Source organism: Rhinatrema bivittatum, chromosome 1 (assembly GCF_901001135.1).
Source record: "Rhinatrema bivittatum chromosome 1, aRhiBiv1.1, whole genome shotgun sequence".
Taxonomy (NCBI): domain Eukaryota; kingdom Metazoa; phylum Chordata; class Amphibia; order Gymnophiona; family Rhinatrematidae; genus Rhinatrema; species Rhinatrema bivittatum.
Genome location: NC_042615.1, coordinates 7,867,600 through 7,885,983, shown reverse-complemented (window position 1 = coordinate 7,885,983; position 18,384 = coordinate 7,867,600). Strand labels below are relative to the sequence as shown.

Below are 18,384 nucleotides of genomic sequence, written 5' to 3'. Positions count from 1 at the left end.
AATTTGTCCAACCCTTTTGAAACCCACTTATGCTAACCACTTTCCCCACATCCTATGACAACAAATTCTACAATTTAATTGTACACTGAGTGAAAAAATACTTTCTCTGATTTGTTTTAAATGTGCTACCTGTTGGCTCATGGAGTGTACCCTTGTCCTTGTACCATTTGAAAAGATAAATAACCATTTCCTGTTAAGAACATAAAAAATTGCCATGCTGGGTCAGACCAAAGGGCCATCAAGCCCAGCATCTTGTTTCCAACAGAGGCCAAACCAGGCCATAAGAACCTGGCAATTACCCAAACACTAAGAAGAACCCATGCTACTGATGCAATTAATAGCAGTGGCTATTCCCTAACTCAGCTTGATTAATAGCAGTTAATGGACTTCTCATCCAAGAACTTATCCAAACCTTTTTTAAACTCAGCTACACTAACTGCACTAACCACATGCTCCGGTAACAGATTCCAGAACTTAATAGTACATTGAGTGAAAACGAATTTTCTCCGATTAGTCTTAAATATGCTACTTGCTAACTTCATGGAATGCCCCCTAGTCCTTCTATTATTCGAAAGTGTAAATAACTGATTCACATCTACCCGTTCTAGACCTCTCATGATTTTAACACCTCTATCATATCCCCCCTCAGCCATCTCTTCTCCAAGCTGAAAAGTCCTAACCTCTTTAGTCTTTCCTCATAGGGGAGCTGTTCCATTCCCCTTATCATTTTGGTAGCCCTTCTCTGTACCTTCTCCATCACAATTATATCTTTTTTGAGATGCAGCGACCAGAATTGTACACAGTATTCAAGGTGCGGTCTCACCATGGAGCGATACAGAGGCATTATGACATTTTCCATTTTATTCACCATTCCCTTTCTAATAATTCCCAACATTCTGTTTGCTTTTTTGACTGCCGCAGCACACTGAACCGACGATTTCAATGTGTTATCCACTATGACTCCTAGATCTCTTTCTTGGGTGGTAGCACTAATATGGAACCTAACATTGTGTAACTATAGCATGGGTTATTTTTCCCTATATGCATCACCTTGCACTTATCCACATTAAATTTATCTGCCATTTGGATGCCCAATCTTCCAGTCTCGCAAGGTCCTCCTGCATTTTATCACAATCCGCTTGTGATTTAACTACTCTGAATAATTTTGTATCATCTGCAAATTTGATAACCTCACTCGTTGGTTTCCTTTTCAGGTCATTTATAAATATATTGAAAAGCATCGCTCCAAGTACAGATCCTTGAGGCACTCCACTGTTTATCCTTTTTCACTGAGAAAATTGACCATTTAATCCTACTCTCTGTTTCCTGTCTTTTAGCCAGTTTGTAATTCATGAAAGGACATCGGCTCTTATCCCATGACTTTTTCATTTTCTTAGAAGCCGCTCATGAGGGACTTTGTCAAATTTCTTCTGAAAATCCAAATACTTTACATTTATTTATTTATTTAAAATTTTTATATACCGACATTCATCCAGGATATCATATCGGTTCACATTGTAACGCAAAAACAAACGCACGGCATGGCGCTTTACATTGAACAGTAAAAAACATGATAACAAGGCATTAACGAGAGGGGGGAACAATAATATGGGAAGTTTTGCAATAAAATTATATACAAGAATTGCAATTATATACATATGTACAAAAGAAAGAAAACTATGAGGTTAATTTTAATCAGGCTAGGAGATAAGATGGGGAAGAGAAGGGAGGAGAGCAAGGAAAGAGGGGGGCAGAGAGAAAGAAAAGAAGGTGGGGGAGAAAAGGGAGGGGAGAGTGGGGCGGAAGAAAGGGAAACAGGGGAGGAGTGTGGAGAGTGGGAACAGTGGTGAGGTATAGTGAAAAATTAAGTGTATGCTTTTGCAAAGAGCCAGGTCTTGAGCTTCCGCTTGAAAGATTTGAGGCATTCTTCTTGCCGTAGTTCAACAGGCATTTTGTTCCAGAGGGTCGGCCCGGCTATCGATAGTGCACGGGCTCTTGTGGAAGTGAGTTTATAGAGTTTAGGAGAGGGGATAGGCATGGTTGCTAGATGTGCTAGTCTGGTGGGCTTATTAGACTGGTGTAAACGGAAGGATTCATTGAACCAGTTCATTTCGGGATTGTATAGGGCTTTGTGGATGAGAGAGAGAGCCTTATATTGTATGCGGGAGGCAATTGGAAGCCAATGTAGGTCTTTTAGAACAGGTGTAATATGGTCATGTCTACGTAAATTGGTCAAGATCCGGGCTGTGGTGTTTTGTAAGATTTGAATGGGATGGATGGCATTATTAGGTAGGCCGAGGAGTAGGGAATTGCAGTAGTCGGTTTTGGCGAAGATTGTGGTTTGGAGAACTGTACGAAATCGGGGGGATGTAATAAGGGTTTGAGTTTTTTTAGTGTGTGGAGTTTAAAGAAGCCGTCTTTTAGAATGTTATTTATGAATTTCTTTAGTGTGACGTGACCATCAAGAAAGATGGGTACTGATTGATGACATCACTTGAAAGCCCTATACATCAACTGGTTCACCTTTATCCACTTGTTTATTAACCCCTTCAAAAAAAAATAACGCAGATTTGTGAGGCATTACTTCCCTTGGGTAAATCCATGCTGACTTTATTCCATTAAACCATGTCTTTCTATATGTTCTGTGATTTTTGATCTTTAGAATAGATTCCACTATTTTTCCCGGCCATGAAGTCAGTCTCACTGTTCTATAGTTTCCCAGATCGCCCCTGGAGCCATTTTTAAGTATTGCGGTTACATTGGCCAGCCTCCAGTGTTCAGGAACAATGGATGAATTTAATGATAGGTTACAAATTTTAACTAATAGGTCTGAAATTTCATTTTTTAGTTCCTTCAGAACCCTAGGATGCATACCATCTGGTCCAGGTTATTTGCTTGTTGCACGTCCTGGCTGCATGGGTGCCTGCTCACATTGCACTGCCCTCAACCAGCTCCGGTCTTGCCACTGCTGCCAGTTCCTGCCATCTCCGTTGCTCATCACGGCCCTCTACGGCTTCCTCCACACCGCAGGCCTCACAGCAGAGCTCCCATCAGGGCTCCGCGTCATTGGCCGCCTCGGCCCCATCCCTAGGCGTGCAAGCGGTCGACGTGCTTGAACTTAAAGGGCCCAGTGCGGGAAAACCAAGATGGGTACTGATTGATGACATCACTTGAAAGCCCTATAATTAGCAAGGTCCTGTCCCCAGGACCTCGCCTTGGCAATTGGGTCGACACCATGGTGTAGTAGGTCGCCTTCTTGTGTTCCAGTGTCTCCTTGTTCCAGTGTCTCCTTATTCCTGAGACACTGGAACAAGGAGTACCTCCCCGAAGTGGTCTCTGGTACTGACCTCTGCCTGCCTGACCATTCTCTTGTCTGCTGCCTGGAACTGACCCTCGCTTGCCTTGACTATGCTCAGACTGACCTTGGTATTGACCTCTGCTTTGGCTGACCACCCCTGGACTAATACTCTGGCTCTGACCCTTGCGCTTCACTCGGACACTCTTCTGGCCTACTGTGACTACCAGACCAACCTGCTTGGAATCTACCCACAGCTTTCACCTGACTAGATCTGCTGGCGTTGCCTGTCTAGCCCGAAGAACCTTCCTCGACTGTTATCTCCCTGAGGTCTCCGGAGCTTCCAGTTCGGGTCTAATCCAAACTCTCTGCATCAGCGGTGCACCCTTGCTCGTGGTGGGCACACCTCTCCACTACCTCTCCAGGAGATCACCTGAGGCCCACCTAAGTCCAGGCAGTTTGGGTACCCAGGGGCTCAACCTGCGGAAACCATGGACTGTTATTGGCGATGCTTCAGCTAGCCTCTGTCTCCTCATTTGCTCCACCTCCTGGAGGCAGGCGCTCTCTAGGTCTGACCAGAGGACCGTTCCAATCCTGCACCAGACCAAGGGTCCATCTCCAGCGTAATAGGTTGCCAAGGCCATGGACTTGGTGGAGTCTTCTGCCTTGCAGGCTATCTCTGGTCTGGCTACTCGAGTCTGAGAGCAATAATGGGTCCTGGAAGCGTTGGCCGCCTCTGTGGAAAGGATGGGTACTCAAATGGAGGAATCTGCCATGGCCAAGCCAGGGGATCTTGCCCATACCTCGCCCTCATGGGCACCACTGGCCCTCCCAGCTCCACCCTGTTTTAATGGAGATCTGTGCCTCTGTCGAGGCTTCATAAATCAGTGTTATATGCAGTTCTCACTGCAACCCTCGCTCTTTCCCGACCAGGCAACTAAGATCACCTTCATCCTGTCACGCCTTGAGGGGAAGGCCCTGGCATGGGCTTCCCTGCTCTGGGAGCATTCTGACCCAATTCTTCACCAGCTCCCTCAGTTCATCTCTGTCTTCCAATGCACCTTCGAGGACCCAGGTCGACAGGCGGTCACTGGCCACCACCTATTCCACCTCTGTCAAGGTTTGCACTTGCTCGCGGAATACACAGTGAAGTTCAGAACTCTAGCAACTGAGTTGGGTTTGCAATAAGACTGCCTAAGGGCACTCTACCTCGAGGGACTGTCTCCTGCCCTTAAAGATGAGCTAGCCGCTCGCGAGATCCCTGAACCTCTGGAGGACCTGATTTCCCTGGTCGGTAGAATCAACTACTGTCCTTAGGCAACGGCATCAGGAGATAAGAGCTATCCGACCTTCTGCTCCACGGCCACCCCGTTCAATGAGTCCCCAGATGAAGACCTTACCAGTGGCCCCTCAACCACCTGAGGAACCAATGCAAATCAACCATGGCTGCCTGACTCCAGAGGAACATCTCCGATGAAGAAAAACGAGTCTATGCTTGTATTGCGGGGGTCCCAGACACCTCCTCCAGACTTGTCCTGTGAGTCCGGACACTCCAAAAGCCTGGGCCTGGCCGGGGTCCCAAGCTTGGGCGCTACAGTTGCTGGCCCTCAACTGTTGCTACCTATCTCCCTTCTTAGGGAGTCATGTTCTCTTGCCACCACCGCCCTCGTGGACACTGGGGTGAGTGCAAATTTAATTTTAGAGGAGAGTGTCACACTCCTTCAGATACATAAGAACAAAAGAAATTGCCATGCTGGGTCAGACCAAGTGTCCATCAAGCCCAGCATCCTGTTTCCAACAGAGGCCAAACCAGGCCAAAAGAACTTGGCAATTACCCAAACACTAAGAAGATCCCATGCTACTGATGCAATTAATAGCAGTGCCAGTGGCTATTCCCTAAGTAAATTTGATTAATAGCCGACAATGGACTTCTCCTCCAAGAACTTATCCAAACCTTTTTTGAACCCAGCTCCACTAACTGCACTAACCACATCCTTTGGCAACAAATTCCAGAGCTTTATTGTGCGTTAAGTGAAAAAGAATTATCTCTGATTAGTCTTAAATGTGCTACTTGCTAACTTCATGGAATGCCCCCTAGTCCTTCTATTATTTGAAAGGGTAAATAACCGATTCACATCTACTCGTTCAAGACCTCTCATGATCTTAAAGACCTCTATCATATCCCCCCTCAGCCATCTCTTCTCTAAGCTGAACAGCCCTAACCTCTTCAGCCTTTCGTCATAGGGGAGCTGTTCCATCCCCTTTATCATTTTGGTTGCCATTCTCTGTACCTTCTCCATTGCAACTATATCTATTTTGAGATGTGGTGACCAGAATTGTACACAGTATTCCAGGTGTGGTCTCACTATGGAGCGATATAGAGGCATTATGACATTTTACGTTTTATTAACCATTCCCTTCCTAATAATTCCTAACATTCTGTTTGCTTTTTTGACTGCTGCAGCACACTGAGCCGACGATTTTAAAGTATTATCCACTATGATGCCTAGATCTTTTTCCTGGGTGGTAGCTTCTAATATGGAACCTACCATCGTGTAACTACAGCAAGGGTTATTTTTCCTTATATGCAACACCTTGCACTTGTCTGCATTAAATTTCATCTGCCATTTGGATGCCCAATCTTCCAGTCTTGCAAGGTCCTCCTGTAATGTATCACAATCCACTTGTGATTTAACTACTGTGAATAATTTTGTATCATCCGCAAATTTGATATCCTCACTCGTCGTATTCCTTTCCAGATCATTTATAAATATATTGAAAAGCACTGGTCCAAGTACAGATCCCTGAAGCACTCCACTGTTTACCCTTTTCCACTGAGAAAATTGACCATTTAATCCTACTCTCTGTTTCCTGTCCAACCACTGGATATCCCACTGCGCATTGCCTCAATTCAGGGAGAACCTCTCTCTGATCAGATCACTTATCGTACTTTGGCCTTTCGCCTCACCGTTAGGACCCTCCATGATGAGGAGATCTCCCTCCTGATATTGAAGCGATCAACACACCCTGTGGTCCTTGGACTTCCTTGGATTCAGCTACATGCACCCTGATTCGACTGGCAATCCCTGCAACTCACCTAGTGGTGTCATCAATGTCAAACCCACTGTCTACGGCAAGTGTCTCCATCCATGACAGTCCTAAGCTCTACAACCCTCTCGGGGTTACCTGCTCCATATTTGGAATTCAAAGACTTGTTCTCCAAACAAAACGCCAATATCCTGCCTCCATCCCGAGAGTTCAACTGTCCCATGGAACTCCTACCTGGTACCATGCCTCCCAAATGTAGAACCTATCCTCTTTGACCTCCAGAAACCCAAGCCATGTCAGTATACATCAAGGAAAATTTGGCCATGGGGTTCATAAGACCCTCTACTTCCCCGGCAGGCACCGGATTCTTCTTTGTAAAGAAAAAGGATGGCAATCTCAGACCATGTATAGACTCCAGAAGTTTGAACACAGTAACCCGTAAGGACCGATATCCACTGCCACTTATCAGTGAACTGTTTGATCGCCTAAAGGCACTCAAGTATTTATCAGACTAGATCTACGTGGGGCATATAATCTAGTACAGATCCAACCAGAAGACATCTGGAAAACCATCTTCAACACAAGATACGGACACTACTAGTACGTAGTAATGCCCTTCGGGCTTTGCAATGCTCCTGCAGTCTTCCAGCGGCTAATGAACGAGATTTTCCGGGACCTTTTGTACTCCTTCGTTGTAGTGTATCTAGACGCTATATTAATCTTCTCCAAGGATCTGAAGTCTCATCGTTCCCACATTCAAATAGTCCTCCAGCATCCAGAGACTACCATCTCTATGCTAAATTGGAGAAGTGTATTTTTGAGCAACCCAGTCTCCCATTTCTTGGCTATATTATCTCCCATTGCGGTTTCACCATGGACTCCGACAAACTACAAGGTATTCGAGATTGACCTCAACCAGTGGACCTCCAAGCCCTACAGAGATTCCTTGGATTCACAAATTACTATTGAAACTTCATCGCCAATTACTCTATGTTGGCCACTTCACTCACTGCTATGACCAGGAAATGATATGATCCTCAAGTGTGGAGTCCCAAGGCTCAATCAGTGTTTCATGCCTTGAAAGAGACCTTCTGTACTGGCTTGTGTTTACGCCACCCGGATCCTAACCGCCCCTTCATAGTTGAAGTCGACGCATCTGCTATTGGTGCAGGAGCGGTCTTGAGCCAATACTCCACCAAGCGAACCCCAATTCCATATTTCAGATTAATTTCTCTCAGACCTTGCCGCCATTTCTGGACCTTGAATAAAACTTGGGAAGTTATTACTGACACACTTAACCCGACAAGCACCAACTGGAGAATATTTCACATCGTGAACTGTCCGGTGCAGTCCCTGAAGTAGCAGCCCGCGAAACGTGGACACGTTGGACTTGCCTTCTTAAACTCCGGACCTTGGACTCTTGAAGCGCGATTGCACCATTAAAGGGAAGTACCTTTTCCACATTTTTATAAAAAACAAGAAATAATTCAAAGCAAAAATTTGCAAATATAAAAAAATATAGGTTATGGACCGATGATTAAAAAGACCCGTAGCGGTAAAAATTACAAGTTACATACTTGCAAACCATGGGTAGTATGAATTTCCAATATATTAAGATAAATTGATTCACAAATTAATTTTCACAAAAGTTACAAAATCTCTATTGATATAACATGGTTTTAGGTATACTGTTGTTTTCATTGTACATTGGACTAATTGATACGGATATATTGTGGTAATTGAAATCTCTCATTATTACTGCACAGCCAAATTGGTTAGCTTCCCTGATTTCTCTTAGCATTTCATCATCTGCTGACCGTTTTCTCCAGGTCGACGGTAGTATACTGTTATCACTATACTCTTATTGTTATAATGCTGCTCGCAGGCCCCAGCCACAAACAGCCTCTCACCTTTGCTGGTCTCACCAGCCCTGCTCTGCGCCACTGCTGCTGCCCTTCCTTGCCTGGCGGGAGCGCCACTGTTGTTCTCTCTCTGTGGCGAAAGGAGCTGCCGCTGACCTTGTCCTCACGCGGCTCGAAAGTCGCTGACATTATCTCTCCTCTGCAGCAGAGAACCGATTGGATCCTCCTCCTCTGCCGTCATTCTGCCCTGTTCCGCTGCAGGAGTTCCGCCACCAGCCTCGTTTTTTTGCGGCATGAACGTCGCCGCTGCTGTCCCAGCCCTGCTTCTCCGTAGGCGCGTAGCCGCTCCTCTTCTCAGTACTTAAAGAGCGTGCGGCCCCGTTTGATGACATCATTCATTGTCTTTCTTCAGCCCTTTAAAAGGGCTTCTCACCAGTCACTTGGGGCCTTTGCAAGGAGCTTGCCTGCTCCTGGATGCGGGCCCCAAAAAACAACAAGGTAGGCAATCTAGAAAAGCCGTGAGGAACAACAACAGGAATAGATGCCAGTGAAGTCTTTTCCAAAAACTTTAATGGGTGGAGACGTGTTAAATAATTGATAAAATTCGCCCGACTCAGGCCGAGTTTCGCCACCTTCTAGTGGCTGCCTCGGGCTATGAATAAACATACATAAAACCATAATAAATACATATAAAAGAACATTATTTTAACTAAAAAAAGGAAATAAATATAAAAACATTTAAAAAAACATTGAAATGTAGAAACCTCACATTGAATAAATAGAACAAAATGAATAAAATAAAATACAAAGACATACCATAAAAACATATAAAATATAAATCAAGTGGCAGAGCATAAAATAAACAATAAACCAAATAGTGTAACTCATTCCAAAGAAATCTAAAAAGATGAACAGAGACCTATGTATATTAAAGATGCGTTATGTGATTCTGAGGGGGGATATAATAGAGGTGTTTAAAATCATGGGAGGTCTAGAATGGGTAGATGTGAATCGGTTATTTACTCTTTCGGATAATAGAAAGACTAGGGGGCACTCCATGAAGTTAGCGTGTGGCACAATTAAAACCAATCGGAGAAAGTTCTTTTTCAGTCAACGCACAATTAAACTCTGAAATTTGTTGCCAGAGGATGTGGTTAGTGCAGTTAGTATAGCTGTGTTTAAAAAGGGATTGGATAAGTTCTTGGAGGAGAAGTCCATTACCTGCTATTAATTGAGTTGACTTAGAAAATAGCCACTGCTGTTACTAGCAACGGTAACATGGAATAGACTTAGTTTTTAGGTACTTGCCAGGTTCTTATGGCCTGGATTGGCCACTGTTGGAAACAGGATGCTGGGCTTGATGGCCCCTTGGTCTGACCCAGTATGGCATGTTCTTATATTTTTATGTTCTTACACCCTTCCCTTGGGAGGCTCTGTATTGGGCTTCAGGTTGATTGCACAATAAAAAATCTGATGCGGAGGTAATTTGTCTGCTGCTTGTTTGGAGAAAGATCCTGGAAAGATGAATATTGTGGTAGTAGACCGGGTAAAAATGGTATGGTGGGCATACATGGCACAGGGGTTATTTTTTATTTTAGACAGACATCGACCATGGCAGTCAGGACCCCATCGTGACAATTCCAAAGTAGCCCAGTTAAATTGAGGCATGTGATTCTGTAACCAGGGTAGGCCGAGCACCACTTGGTGGATGGCTTTCTCAAGAACAAGAAAGGAGATTGTCTCTGAGTGTAAAGCCCCAGTGCGAAGGCAAATGGGCTGAGTGGTGAGAGAGACTTCTCCCGGAAGTGGTTCTCCGTGTATAGAAGATAGCAGCAAAGGCGTAGCTGTGGGTGTCGTAGGGATTCGTAGATGTTCCACCAGCTGTTTCAAAATAAAGTTCCTCCGGCCCCAGAGTCTATGAGGGCAAGTGTCTGAAACTCCAGGCTTCCGCAGATAAGCAAGACAGGAAGTGATAATGGAGGAGTAGGTGAAGTTAGACCTAGGAAGAGTCTTCCAGCAGATCCTAGGTCTGCATGTTTCCCGGACAGGTAGGACAAGTCTGGACAGCATGGCCGGAGTGACCACAGTACATGCATAGACCCATGCGTTTACTGTAGCGTCTGTCCTTAGAGGTTAAATGGCTGCGGCCTAACTGCATTGGCTCATCCTCCTCGCTAGGAGGCAATTGTGGGGGTTGGAGCTGTGTGCAAAGGCTTAGGATGGGTACCTCCTGAGATGTGCTTCTTGGGATTCTTAGCCTCCTGGGTATGATCTCAAATGCAGCGATCAATCCTCCCGGCTAAATTGATGAGAGATTCCAGGGTATCAGGCAATTCACGAGTCACTAATTCATCCTTCAGTTGAGAGTTGAGAACCTCTAAGAAAATGGCATGCAAGCACCCCAGGTCCCAATGGAGTTCGGATGCTAAAGTCTTAAATTCAAACACATAGTCCAGTAGAGGCTTGTTCCCTTGCTGAAGATGCAGCAGATTAGATCCTGCAATGGACTGATGAGCGGGATCATCAAATACTGACTTGAAAAGGGTTAGAAAGCCGGTTAAAATCATTCAAAATAGGATCACCGTGTTCCCAGAGCGGTGAAGCCCAGGCCAGGGCTCTTCCTTTGAGTAATAAAAGGATGTAGGTGGTCTTGGCTATAGCAGTAGGAAAATAGTTGGGTTGCAAAGAAAAATGCATACTACATTGGTTAATGAAGCCCCTGCACATCCGTGTATCCCCAGAAAACCATGTAGGGGTTGATAGAGGTACGGTAGACTTGACAGTAACTACCTGAGATGAGGAGCCTTCAGCTGGAACCATCAGGGTCTTCAGTCGGGTGTTCAACTGGTTGAAGGTGACGGTTAATGACTCCAGAGTCTTTAGTTGCTCGGTGATCCGTTGGGCCAGGCCAGAAATGGCCTGTAAGGCTGAGAGCTGAGCCGAGTCCACAGATTTAGCAATCTGTTTTCAATTTGACGTTTGTGGACCCCTGGTTGCTGTATTGATGACTACTCCCACGGGTAGGAGCCTCTTCGGGAAAATACAGCGATAGGCTGACTCTTCAGTAAAGACCACAGAGAGAATAGAAGCTTTATTAAACAGCAGTTGGCAATGCCCGAGGAGCAGCTGTGTTCCTCAGCCAGTGGAGTAGGTCTCTGATGATTAAGTTCAGCCCAGGCACTGAGTTGTATCAAGTGCAGAGAAGGTCTCACCAGAAGCTGGAAGTGAAGGGTCCGGTACTGGTCCGCGGAGCAGGGTAGGCTGAGAACCCAGTCACAGATGATGTAGTCATCGATGGTAGATCCGGTAGTGGTCCGTGGAGTGGAGTACGCTGAGAATCTATCCTGTGGTGAGACAAGGCAGAGAGACTGAAGAGAGAAGGTACTCACGAAGACTGGTAGCTGCAGGAGAGATGGCCTTCGCAGAGTGGAGGTAGAGATGATGCAAAGCCCGGAGCGCCAGAGCCAAGATATCATCAGTAGATGCAGATTAACCCAGGAGGAAGGCAGGTGAGTGCAAGGCACTGTGGAGCGGGTACCTAGGATCCTGATGAGCTGGGAAACCTGGAGACTAGATAGGAGCGAAGCAAGACCCCCGAGGAGCGGGTTCCTTGAGCGTCCTTGCTGGAGCAGCGTGACCCAGGAGGGTAGGTAGGAGCGAATAAGGCCCCCGAGGAGCGGGTACCTAGAATGCCCAGGTGTAACCAGCGTAACCCCGGAGGGTTTGTAGGAATGAGAACTCAGAGCGGGAGTCTCTGAAGGAAATCAAAATTAGCTGAAGCGGAATCCTTGCTAACTCATAGCTGGATTGGCGATCGGAGGCTAAGAACCCGGAGGTAGTGACGTCATGTGGTGGGGACACCCTCGAGGTTCTCGCCATGACGTATTCAAAAGAGAGGGCGGTGCACATGCGCGCATGCCCTAAGTGACCTCAGTGTAAGAATGGCGTACGCAATCGCCCATGTTGGTCCGGGGACGCTGGAGAGGTTGGCGGAGAGAGGAGGAGGCAGCCATCTTGCCCAGCGGAGAGGAAAGAGAAAGAAAAGAGGTGAGACAGAGAGGGCGCAGCCGTCTGTGACCGATGGGTGCAACAATTTTTAGTGCTTTTAGGTTACTATGACTCAACCCCTCATCCTTTTAAATACTTTTCCTGGATATACAGCACCCTTAAACACAGATATTCAACCATTCATACATTCAAATACATGACCTGCATTTACAGCACCCTGATACACAGAGTTTCAACCATTCATACTTTTTAAGTCTTTTCCTGGATTTACAGCATCCTGATACACAGAGATTCAACCATTTATACTTTCAAATACTTCTCCTGTATATAGAGTACCCTCATACACAGAAATTCAAAAATTCATACTTTCTAATACATTTCATGGATTTAGAGCATCTTGATACACAGAGATTCAAATACTTCTCCTGGATTCAAAGCACCCTGATACATGGAGCTTCAACCATTAATACTTTCTAATTCTTCTTCTGGATTTACAGCATCCTGATAAAAAGAGATTCAACCATTCATACTTTCTAATACTTCTCCTGGATTCAAAGCACCCTGATATACAGAGATTCACCTATTCATACTTTCAAATAGTTCTCCTGGATTCACAGTACCCTGATACACAAAGGTTCAACCATTCATACTTTCTAATACTTCTCCTGGATTCAAAGCACCCTGATACATGGAGATTCAACCATTAATACTTTCTAATTCTTCTTCTGGATTTACAGCATCCTGATAAAAAGAGATTCAACCATTCATACTTTCTAATACTTCTCCTGGATTCAAAGCACCCTGATACATGGAGATTCAACCATTCATACTTTCTAATTCTTCTTCTGGATTTACAGCATCCTGATAAAAAGAGATTCAACCATTCATACTTTCTAATACTTCTCCTGGATTCAAAGCACCCTGATATACAGAGATTCACCTATTCATACTTTCTAATACTTCTCCTGGATTCAAAGCACCCTGATATACAGAGATTCACCTATTCATACTTTCAAATAGTTCTCCTGGATTCACAGTACCCTGATACACAAAGGTTCAACCAATCATCCTTTCCAATAATTCTCCTGGACTCACAGCACCCTGATACACAGACTCAACCATTCATCCTTTCTAATACTTCTCCTTGATACACAGCACCCTGATACATGGAGAATCATCCACTCATCCTTTGAAATACTGCTCCTGGATACACAGCACCCTGATACACAACAATTCACCATTCATAATTTCTAATACATTTCCTTGATTTACAGCATCCTGATATTCAGGGAATCAACCATTCATACTTTCTAACTCTTCTCCGGGATTCACATCATCCTGATAGACAGAGATTCAACCATTCATTCTTTGAAATAAATCACATGAATTTACAGCACCCTAATATACAGAGATTCAACATTCATATGTTCTAATACATTTCATGGATTTTAGGGATGTGAATCGTTTTAGGACGATTAAAATTATCGTCCGATAATTTTAATATCGTCTTAAACCGTTATGGAACACAATACAATACAGATTCTAACGATTTATCGTTATAAATCGTTAGAATCGTGAGCCGGCACACTAAAACCCCCTAAAACCCACCCCCGACCCTTTAAATTAAATCCCCCACCCTCCCGAACCCCCCCCCCCCACAATAACTTAAATAACCTGCAGGTCCAGCGGCGGTCCGGAACGGCAGCGGTCCGGAACGGGCTCCTGCTCCTGAATCTTGTCGTCTTCAGCCGGTGCCATTTTCCAAAATGGCGCCGAAAAATGGCGGCGGCCATAGACGAAAAAGATTGGACGGCAGGAGGTCCTTCCGGACCCCCGCTGGACTTTTGGCAAGTCTCGTGGGGGTCAGGAGGCGCCATTTACCGTACGAAAAATGGCGCCGGCAGGAGATTGACTGCAGGAGGTCGTTCAGCGAGGGTTCCGGCGCCTCGCTGAACGACCTCCTGCAGTCGATCTCCTGCCGGCGCCATTTTCCATACGAAAACGATTCGCGGCGGGAAATCGCTCCCTGACCCCCGCTGGACCTCCAGGAACTTTTGGCCAGCTTGTGGGGGGCCTCCTGACCCCCACGAGACTTGCCAAAAGTCCAGCGGGGGTCCGGAAGGACCTCCTGCCGTCCAATCTTTTTCGTCTATGGCCGCCGCCATTTTTCGGCGCCATTTTGGAAAATGGCACCGGCTGAAGACGACAAGATTCAGGAGCAGGAGCCCGTTCCGGACCGCTGCCGTTCCGGACCGCCGCTGGACCCGCAGGTTATTTAAGTTATTGTGGGGGGGGGTTCGGGAGGGTGGGGGATTTAATTTAAAGGGTCGGGGGTGGGTTTTAGGGGGTTTTAATGTGCCGGTTTTTTCGATTTTTCGATTTTTAACGATTTTTAACGATTTTTCACGATATTTTACCCCCCCAAACGGCAACAATACGATTCCCTCCCCCTCCCAGCCGAAATCGATCGTTAAGACGATCGAGGACACGATTCACATCCCTAATGGATTTAGATAATCTTGATACATAGAGATTCAACCATTCGTACTTTCTAAAACCTCTCCTGGATTTACAAATCCTGATACACAGAGATTTAACTATTCATATATTCAAATACTTCTCCTGATACACAAAGATTCAACCAGTCATCCTTTCCAATATTTATCCTGGATTCACAGTATCCCAATTCACATTGATTTAACTATTTATACTTTCTAATACTTCACCTGGATTGACAGCACCCTGAAATACAGAAATTCACTTATTCATATTTTCTAATACTTCTGGATCCAGAGTGACTCAACCATTCATCCTTTCTAATACTGCTCCTGGATTCACAGCACCCTGATACACAGAGACTCAACCATTCATCCTTTCTAATATTGCTCCTGGATTCACAGCACCCTGATACACAGAGACTCAACCATTCATCCTTTCTAATATTGCTCCTGGATTCACAGCACCCTAATACACAGAGACTCAACCATTCATACTTTCTAATATTGCTCCTGGATTCACAGCACCCTGATACACAGAGACTCAACCATTCATCCTTTCTAATATTGCTCCTGGATTCACAGCACCCTGATACACAGAGACTCAACCATTCATACTTTCTAATATTGCTCCTGGATTCACAGCACCCTGATACATGGAGATTCAACCATTTATTCTTTCAGATAGTTCTCCTGGTTTCACAGCACCCTGATACACAGAGACTCAACCATTCATACTTTCTAATATTGCTCCTGGATTCACAGCACCCTGATACATGGAGATTCAACCATTTATTCTTTCAGATAGTTCTCCTGGTTTCACAGTACCCTGATACACAGAGACTCAACCATTCATCCTTTCTAATATTGCTCCTGGATTCACAACACCCTGATACACAGAGACTCAACCATTCATCCTTTCTAATATTGCTCCTGGATTCACAGCACCCTGATACATGGAGATTCAGCCATTTATTCTTTCAGATAGTTCTCCTGGTTTCACAGTACCCTGATACACAGAGACTCAACCATTCATCCTTTCTTATATATCTCCTGGATACACAGCATCCTAATACACAGAGACTCAACCATTCATACTTTCTAATACTTCTCCTGGATTCACAGCATCCTGATACACAGAGACTCAACCATTCATCCTTTCTTATACTTCTCCTGGATACACAGCACCCTGAAACACAGAGACTCAACCATTCATCCTTTCTTATACGTCTCCTGTATACACAGCACCCTGATACACAGAAACTCAACCATTCATCCTTTCTAATACTTCTCCTGGATACACAGCACCCTGATACACAGAGACTCAACCATTCATCCTTTCTAATACTTCTCCTAGATACACAGCACCCTGATACACAGAGACTCAACCATTCATCCTTTCTAATACTTCTCCTGGATTTACAGCACCCTGATACACAGAGACTCAACCAGTCATACTTTCTAATACTTCTCCTGGATACACAGCACCCTGATACACAGAGACTCAACAATTCATACTTTCTAATACTTCTCCTGGATACACAGCACCCTGATACACAGAGACTCAACCATTCATCCTTTCTAATACTTCTCCTGGATACACAGCACCCTGATACACAGAGACTCAACAATTCATACTTTCTAATACTTCACCTGGATACACAGCACCCTGATACACAGAGACTCAACCATTCATACTTTCTAATACTTCTCCTGGATTCACAGCACCTTGATACACAGAGACTCAACCATTCATCCTTTCTTATACTTCTCCTGGATACACAGCACCCTGATACACAGAGACTCAACAATTCATACTTTCTAATACTTCTCCTGGATACACAGCACCCTGATACACAGAGACTCAACCATTCATACTTTCTAATACTTCTCCTGGATTCACAGCACCTTGATACACAGAGACTCAACCATTCATCCTTTCTTATACTTCTCCTGGATACACAGCACCCTGATACACAGAGACTCAACCATTCATCCTTTCTAATACTTCTCCTGGATACACAGCACCCTGATACACAGAGACTCAACCATTCATCCTTTCTTATACTTCTCCTGGATACACAGCACCCTGATACACAGAGACTCAACCATTCTTCCTTTCTAATACTTCTCCTGGATACACAGCACCCTGATACACAGAGATTTACTCATTCATCCTTTCTAATACTGCTCCTGGATACACAGCATCCTGATACACAGAGACTCAACCATTCATACTTTCTAATACTGCTCCTGGATACACAGCACCCTGATACACAGATTTACTCATTCATCCTTTCTAATACTGCTCCTGGATACCCAGCATCCTGATACAGAGAGGCAACCATTCATCCTTTCTAATACTTCTCCTGGATACACAGCATCCTGATACACAGAGATTTACTCATTCATTCTTTCAGATAGTTCTCCTGGCTTCACAGCACCCTGATATACGGAGACAGCCATCATCCTTTCTAATGCTGCTCCAGAATTCATACCACAGAAAAACCAAACCATCCATCATTTCAAGGACTCTTTCCACTCTCTCATCACTTTTAAGGAAAAAGATTCTTTATAAATCCAATACCTGTAATCTGCAATATGCTTTCAGCTTATGGACTAGGGAGAGCATGCTTTTATTTATGCTCCATCTGTCTTCTGAATTTTCTATTTCTGGTTTACATTCAGCTTTCCCTCTGTATAATGCTACAGCTGGGCAATGCAATTACAGTAGCTGGCAGCCCATGAAGATCCCCTAATTCTGATCTGAACTTTTAACCATCCCAAGTACTGCACTTCCATGATTTGAGAGCCTTGTCTTGAGAGTGCATTGAGGAAGTACATTCTCATTGAGCTGGAAGACTGTTTCCTTAGTGCAGTTTTATTTCTTTACTTACACATAAATTATTTTGGATTCTTTATGCACAAAAAAAAAGAGTGACTTACGTATTGTGAGGTCTGTATCTGAGATGAGCTGGCGCAAGGAAGATGGAGAGACCTCCAGAAATGTGAGTGATAGGTAAGAAAAGAGTTTCCTTTCCTGGTGCCAGTCGCTGCCTGATCCACAGTGTAGAAATACACTTTTATCTGCAGCCCTTTTTCAGCAGTATTGCTCCTTTCATAGGGTGCAGCCAGCTGGAATTATCCAAGCTTAGTATGCAGCTTCTGCTCTGGACAGACATGAGAAATACACAAGGGAGCAGCTGAAACGCTGTCAGTCTCGCACATCCTAGCTGCTGCTGCTGCTGCTGTCGTGTCTCAGCTACAGTCACTCTCCCTCTCCCCTTCTCCTCTTCACCATGATCAGCTGCAGCTTTGCAGGGCTGTGATTGGCAGAAGCAACCAATTCCTTCAGCTAATCATTGTCTGCACTCAGGTCTGGGGGCTGTGCTGGTGCCACTGATAGTGGGCTGTAACCAAAACACACACATTCCTGTGGAGGTAATAGTGCATTCTCCTCACAGCCTAGTGATTGATGGGCTGAGCCTGCAGGGACTCCAGCCGCTCCCTGTACATCCTGGCCACTCTTTCCATACGCAGGTTGTATCACACAGGACTGACCCATGAACTACAGCTGCTGACACCTCAAGCCACTGAAAATCATTGCCTTTGATTTTATACTGGCGGCACTCACAGCCACCATCCAATAGTAACACTTCCTGCCACAGATACCCAC

The 18,384-nt window shown here is 44.9% G+C and overlaps 1 protein-coding gene across 1 annotated transcript in view; it reads right to left on the bottom strand.

The window, feature by feature from the left end:
• LOC115076603 (bifunctional heparan sulfate N-deacetylase/N-sulfotransferase 4-like) overlaps window positions 1-17,804 on the bottom strand; it is a 287,503-nt gene extending 269,699 nt beyond the window's left edge. The window contains exon 1 of the mRNA XM_029578650.1: window positions 17,655-17,804. The gene's annotated coding sequence lies outside the window, so the exon portion shown is untranslated. The remainder of the gene's footprint in view (window positions 1-17,654) is intronic.
• Window positions 17,805-18,384: the final 580 nt, after the last annotated feature.